This window comes from Lathyrus oleraceus, chromosome 4, assembly GCF_024323335.1.
Source record: "Lathyrus oleraceus cultivar Zhongwan6 chromosome 4, CAAS_Psat_ZW6_1.0, whole genome shotgun sequence".
Classification (NCBI taxonomy): Eukaryota; Viridiplantae; Streptophyta; class Magnoliopsida; order Fabales; family Fabaceae; genus Lathyrus; species Lathyrus oleraceus.
Window position 1 is genome coordinate 16,261,938 of NC_066582.1, and position 7,209 is coordinate 16,269,146.

The following is a 7,209-nucleotide window of genomic DNA, read 5'->3' on the forward strand; positions in this document are numbered from 1 at the left end:
GAAACACGATTTTGAGGGCACAAATGGAGATTTTTGGAGCATTTGAAGTCATTGGAGTCCACCTCTTCAAGGGGCTTCTTATGTTATCTTTGTCTATCAATTATTATATTTTTAATTGTATTATGAGTATCTAAATTCTTCTAGGTTAGGTTGTGTTAGGATGAACCTAATTCTTTATTGTTGGACTTTATGTTGATTTGACCATTATATGAACCTATTGATCTATAATCTTATTTAGTTGCTTCTTATTCGTAATTCTTTTTATGTGAGATACTATTTTAATCTGATTTTGGGTACATATGGAATACTGACCATTAGTCTATGTGTTGGACTTATGGTAATTGTTGTACTTACATTGGTTGAATAGGGATATGAGACCCTGAGTAGTGGCATAGAGGATTAGCATTACATACACCGCCTAACCCTACTTACGCTGGCGAACTAGGGATAGAAAGTTCCGAGTAGTGGCTAGTGAGTTATTTCGTGAGGGATCAACTATAACGGTTTTGTTAATTTGCCGTGAGGTTATAGTGATTAGATCATTCATACAGGGCATCAAACATCAACAATAGAGGAAAGGGGAATTCTAGAACATAACCTGGCCGCTTTTGTGACATTGTTTACTCATTTATTTACTTTTTGCACTAAAACTTGAAACCTCCCCCCCCCCCTACTAGTTTTTATACGTTGCACACATTTTATCTTACTTGGAGGCAGTCCCCGTGGATTCGATCTTTTTATTACTTCGACATTATCAGTACACTTGTCGAGAAGTCATCAGAAGGAATTATGACGAACGCATGCAAAATAAGTTGCATAAGTCTACCGAAAAGAGACAAATTACCATTTCGTTTAAGCCTTCAAATTCAGGTAGTCCCTTTCTTACTCCCGGTGCTAGATACTCTAACGAAAAGTTGAGGGAAATAATTGTAACTGCTATCATGTTTCATGAATATCCTTTTATTATTGTTGATGATGATGTTTGGGTGTGGGGTTTCCAATATGCAAACCCAGATTTTCATAAGGTTGAGTATATGGTTATCAAGTAGTTGAGTATATGGTTATCACATGACATTTTATTGATGCATAATGGAATCTTCAAAAAAGAGTTTTGAATTTTGTGAAAGTCCCCGCACCAAGGCGTGGTATTGATGTGGCTGATTCTATTTATAAATGTTTGAAAACTTTGGGAATTAAAAATAAGATTTTTTCAGTATCTGTCGATAATGCTTCTTATAATGATTCATGTTTAAGATATCTCAAAGATGATTTGTCTCTAAGTAGTGAGTTAATCCTTGATGGCTCTTTGTTTCATGTAAGATGTTGTGCTCATATATTGAATTTGTTGGTGCAAGACGATCTTAGTAAAATTAAGGACATCATTTTCAATATCCGTGAAAGGTTTAAATATGTTAACCATAATGATGCAAGACTAAAGGCATTTTGTGATGTGGTTGAGCAGAAAGGTTCAAAAGAAAGAAAACTCATTGTTGATTGTTCAACAAGATGGAATTCGACCTTTAATATGTTGTCAATTGATTTGTACTTTAAGCTTGCATTTGCATCCTACAAAAAAAAAGAGAATAATCATGATTATGCCCATTCACTTAAAGAATGGAACAAAGTTGAGAAAGTTGGTAAATTTATAGAAGTGTTTTATCATGCTACTCATGTGACCTCAGGTAGTTTATAAACTTTTTTGTACTTTATTATTCTTATAATTGTTTACTATAACTACTATTATAAATGTAGATAGTGAGTATCCGACTACAAATTTATATTTATCAGAAGTTTGGAAGGTGGAAGAAATATTTGATAAGGCGAATGAAGATGAAGATCTCTTTATGAGAGAAATGGCAAGTCCAATGAAAATAAAATTTGACAAATATTGGGGGGATGTAATATGTTGATGGCTGTAGCTAGTGTTTTGGATCCTAGGTGAAAAGTTCATATGGTGGGTATATGTTTTCCCAAAATATATAAGTCTAAAGAAGTTGTTGCTGAGAATATAAAGAAGGTCAAGTGTTCATTGGAAAAGTTATATGATGAGTATGTAGTTCTATCTTTTGTAGAGTTTTCTTCTTCTTCTATTGTTAATTTGGATAATAATAATCCATCATCATCCCAAATGAATGTTGCACGTATCAGAACTGGATTTAATGGAATTATGAGCATTACTCAGGAAAATGAAGTCATTCCTCTTATAAAATAAGAATTGAAATATTATCTTGAAGAAGGTATTTACATTCCTAAGAGTGCCTCTTTTTGTGTTTTGGACTGGGGGAGGAACAATAGCATGAAATATAAGATCTTGTTTAAGATGGTTGCTGATATACTAGTTATTTCAATCTCAATTGTGGCATCTGAGCCCACATTCAGTGCTTGAGGTAGAGTTATATATGATTTCTCTCTAAACTAAATGAAGAATCTGTTGAAGCTCTCATTTATGGTGGAGATTGGTCCCGTCATAAGTATAACGTGAAGAAGAAAATCAAAGGTTAATATTCTTTATTTGATATGATATGATATGTTATTAAGTAATCTTTATTCATTTTTATAATATTTCATTCATTTATATATATAGTATTTATATTTTTTTCTTCTTATTTTGAAGGTTGAAAAAGAGGAGATACATATCACCTTGAAGATCTGATATCACTTTTGTTTAGATACTAGAATGAAAGAGTTTGTGTTTGAGAAATTATTCTACTCAATATATAAGTTATCAACCTTTTTAGAGTTTTGGTTTTTTTTTAATGTTCTTTTAGTAACTTTGTAATGTTGAAGTGTAACATATATATTATTATCTTGCTACAATGGTACGAAGGTCTACAATTTTTAAGTGTTGGGTTGTTTATTTATCATGTCAATTATATTGTTGCAATGTTATGTTTAGTCTTGCTTCTAATTGCAAGGTGGTGGACTTGTAATCTTAATTTGTTTAGTGGTATATCTTTAAGTAAAGGAATGTTGTTAGTAATTTTTTTTTCTCTTTTTAAGAGATTTTTTATAAAATAAAGTAGGTCATGTAGCCTATTTAAAAACATGTAAAATACAATATTTGAATAGGCTTTTAACTAGCCTTTAAGGCCATGTTTGACTTTCAAAAAGGCCTGGCCATGCCAAAAAAAAGGCCTATAATAAGCCATAGGCCAGGCTCAGGCCTTAAAAATTTATCATAGGCCTGACTTAGGCATTCTAAAGTCTGGTCTGGCCTGACCTGACCTATTTGCATCCCTAGAAGCAACAAAAACATCACCTTTTCTTGCTTTAGCTTTTTTTCATTTTTCATTTTTTTCAGATTCTCTTATTTCTCTCAGGCTTGAATGCAACAAAAAAACTCAACTTTACTAACATGGAAAAAGTAAACAAATTGTTGCTTTAAAATGTGTAACATGCAAATATACATGTATGTTTAAAAGTGGCAAGTGATAAAAAGTAAGGATATCATACCCATAGGGAGCGAATGTTACTTAGGTTGATTTTGTAATAAACTATCTTTTTAACTTAAGCATGAGCAAAGATAAAAAAAAATATATGAATGTCACAAGTTCAGTTTTTCTCCTTTAGATAAGATCTCATTCGTGCAAGATGAGAGTGAAAAGATATCAAGAGAGTATATGTTGAGGTAAGGTCAATTAATGTTAAAGAAGTACCTATTTGTTCATGATGTGCAGTGTTGTGCCAAGAAAGGTCAGAGTGATCTGAAGGTGTATTTCTACAACATCAAAGCATGTATTTTTAGGGTAAGAAAATGAATCTCTAAGTCACACTTATAACCCTAAAATAGGTCTGTTATATTCTGAAATCCCTTATAGTTGTAGTTCCTTATTTCTAAGTGAAATAGTCAAATGAATATCTCTATCCTACTCTTTTCAACTACTTCTATTATGAAATCCACTTGTTGTTAGATATCTCATAACAACAAGCTTTTATATTTTTCTAAGTTGATCACTCAAATAATTAGATTTGTAAACAAGTTAACACATAATAAAACAAGGCACTAAATAACACATCACTTAACATAAAATTATCATAACATTAACTTCCCATTGCTCAATATACAAAAGGTTTAGCTCGTGATGAGCTGAGTAAAAACTACATACATAGTTCTCAAAAGATACATTCTTAAACAAGTACTGAAGAAGAAATGTAAACCTAAGAGTAACATGAAGACTTCTTGAGATGGACAATTAGCAAGAGATATGTGATTGTGAGTAATGTTGAACTCTCTTCTCAATCTTCAGCATGATCTATTTATAAGCCTTCATTATGGTTTCCTGCGATGTCTTGGATCATGGGCCAAAAATAAGGAAATCAAATCAAGCCCATTACATGAATCAGCGCCTTCTCATTATTATATTTGCTTAGTAAGCAATGAATCAGGTACAAGGGAACAATTGTGAGAGACAAGGCGTCTTATGACAGACTACCACAACAGGGTGCAGGCGGCGCTGTCCTTTCTTGCATAGCGTGCAGAGTAGTGGTTGTACTATTGTACCATATTTTGTCTTCTAGCATCCATTGATCTTATCCACTTGATTCAAATTAATTTCCTTCAATACATAGCAGAGACTCCCTCAAATACATCAAACCTTCTGCATTTTCCCTAGGAACTCAACTACTTTTTCCATTTTCCCTCTTTGGATAAGTTTATCTTTTTGTTTCAGCTTACGTTCCCAGTTGCTGATCAATGTAGGCTTGCCTTAGCTCGACAATGTTAACCTTATATTAAGCAACAAACATATCAAACCAACAAAAGGGAGCACTTATTATGCTCAACGCTAATTACTATAAAACAACCAAAATAAACTAAAAGTAACAACTTAAGATGCAATAAACTAGCAATAAAGAAAAATTAAGGTATGTAGTAACTCACAATTTATGGGTTATCACAAATAGAAATAACATACAAGCTCATCTCTCTCATCTTTTATCTCAAACTCAAAGAAACAACAAAGAACAATACTCTCTCTCAATCCCATAAATAATCAACACAACAAGCAAAATGATGGAAAACGAATATAAAGCAATTTGGAGAAAGCAATATACCAACTGCAATATGGTGGTTATGACGGTAGAGTTACGAACACTTTTCCGGCGGTGCGGAGAGATGTTTGACAGCAACGCAGTGGTTGTTGAAGTGGTGGCTGCATTAGGTGATGTCATATGGCATTCGATTTCAGTTCATCCTCGTCTTCACCTTGTCCAGATTTTGTTTCCTCTTCTCTTTTATTTTATTTTTACAGATCTTGATTATTGTGGTTGAGAGAGTTATGTTTTGTTATGATGGTCTTTTGTTATGAGTTGAAGGAGGTTTAAGGGGTGGTTTATATGGAAGATCGACGGAGGGAGTTTGAGAGTTAAGAACAAGGTGGTGACGCTGATAGATCTCTAGAAAGGGGGGTTACAGCTAAAGCATTCCTGTGATGATAAAAGGTGACAATATGTGTTTGGTTGTGGTGAGCTCATAGTGAAGAAGGTTTGGTTTTTGTTCAGTGGAGAGCTAGATGGAGTGGTGTTGATTTTGAATTGGAGTGTATTTTTATAGTGGTTTTGGGGTTAATGAGTAATGAAGGTTAAAGGTTTTTGTGTGAGGTGGTTGTAAGTAGTGTCCCGGCAGGTGTATGGGTGGCGCAGCCGAAGTCGTTTGGTGAAGGAGGGATGAATGAGTGGCAATGTATATGAGAGGAAGAGTGGTAGAGTGGGTTTTGTTTGTGTATTGTAGTAAGTTTTTGTTATAGAAGGAGGAGGAATATATGTATTAAGATCTTTTGGGTGAGAGTCGCATTATTTTGATGAAAGAATATTATAGGTTGTGACACCCTATTGGCTGAGAGAGAGGAATCTTATTTTTGTCAAGCCCACTGTCAGTTCACATGAATCCACCCTTTCCATTATTTGCTGAATTTTGGAATTGGAGAGAGAGAGAGAGAGAGAGAGAGAGAGAATCTATTAGCAAATGACGTGAGGGATTTAGGGGACGTGTGACGCCTTCTTGTTGGAGGGTGATTATTATTTTTCGTTGCAGCAAATCAATGGAATGAGATAAGAGAGGGTAGTTGTTGTACTAGCTGTTCGCCTGACATATAGGAGTATTTTTTTCAACAATTCTTTTTCTCTCTTTTTATTTTTTTTATTTTTTTATTGGTGGATAGAAATACACATAGGTTGCAGATGTGAATTATTGATCAATCTCGATTTAGTAGTCAGGATTAAAATAAAGAAACACACATTGACCAATTAAAATTAAAATGTCCATAATACCCCTTCTAGATGCTTTAAGAGATTTAAATGAAATTAAATCAATTAAACTAAATAAAATTCAAATATTTCTATATAAACACAATAAAATGAAAATGAAAATATGGGTAATTCTAATTAATTTTACCGATTAGTTTGATAAAAAGACAAAAACAAAAGGGATTGAAATGAATAAAAATTGGGCGTCAAAATACCCAAAAAATTAAACTGAATGCACCAAAATGATCATCTTGAAATAAACTTCTCGGAAACATACATGTTTTGATCAAATTTTGAAGTAAAAAATAAACGGTTAAAAAGGTTCGGGATGATCAAAATGCAACTAAAAAAGTAGTCAAAAAATAAAAAGAGCACGTCAAGTTAAACTACGCGAACCGAAGATTAATAACATTGACGTCTATAGCTCGATTTTAAAAATTTGCACCCATTAATTTTATGAGCATTTAAAAATTGATTCAATCGGTCTATCTGTACATTCGAAAATTTATTATGGCCGACTTTTTAAGCATTATGCGTGGTGAAAAGCATGGTATGCTAAGTTGATGATGCAAAGTAAAGTAAATTCAGATGTATAAAAGTTTTAAAATGCTCGAACAAAATTGGGGTATGATAGTACCCACATATTTTTAGGTCATTTCTGGTTAGTTCTCTCGAGTTCTTTGCGAACATGGGTCTTTGTGCAGAATAATCATTTTGTGTATGTGCACAAGAGAAATGGGAATAAAGAGCTTTTGGTTTTGCCTTTTATTTTAAAAAATGTTTTTCTTTAGGCACATAATCAATTACTCTTCTTCCATTTTCACTAACTCCATAGATCATTGAAGCCATTTTACTTCTATCTATGTTTCTAGCCAAAAATGTCTGAAAAGATTTGTCATATTTCTTTATGACATTTTCAGAACCCATAGAATTCTTACTTTGAAAGAATCCTCAAGTTTAGAACTC

At 33.0% G+C, this 7,209-nt stretch overlaps 1 long non-coding RNA gene across 1 annotated transcript; it reads right to left on the reverse strand.

The window, feature by feature from the left end:
• Positions 1-4,019: 4,019 nt before the first annotated feature.
• LOC127138437 (uncharacterized) lies at positions 4,020-5,915 on the reverse strand. The gene is made up of 2 exons (XR_007808772.1): positions 5,053-5,915; positions 4,020-4,725 (listed from the first exon to the last, which is right to left on the reverse strand). It is a non-coding gene; the product is annotated as an uncharacterized LOC127138437 (long non-coding RNA).
• Positions 5,916-7,209: the final 1,294 nt, after the last annotated feature.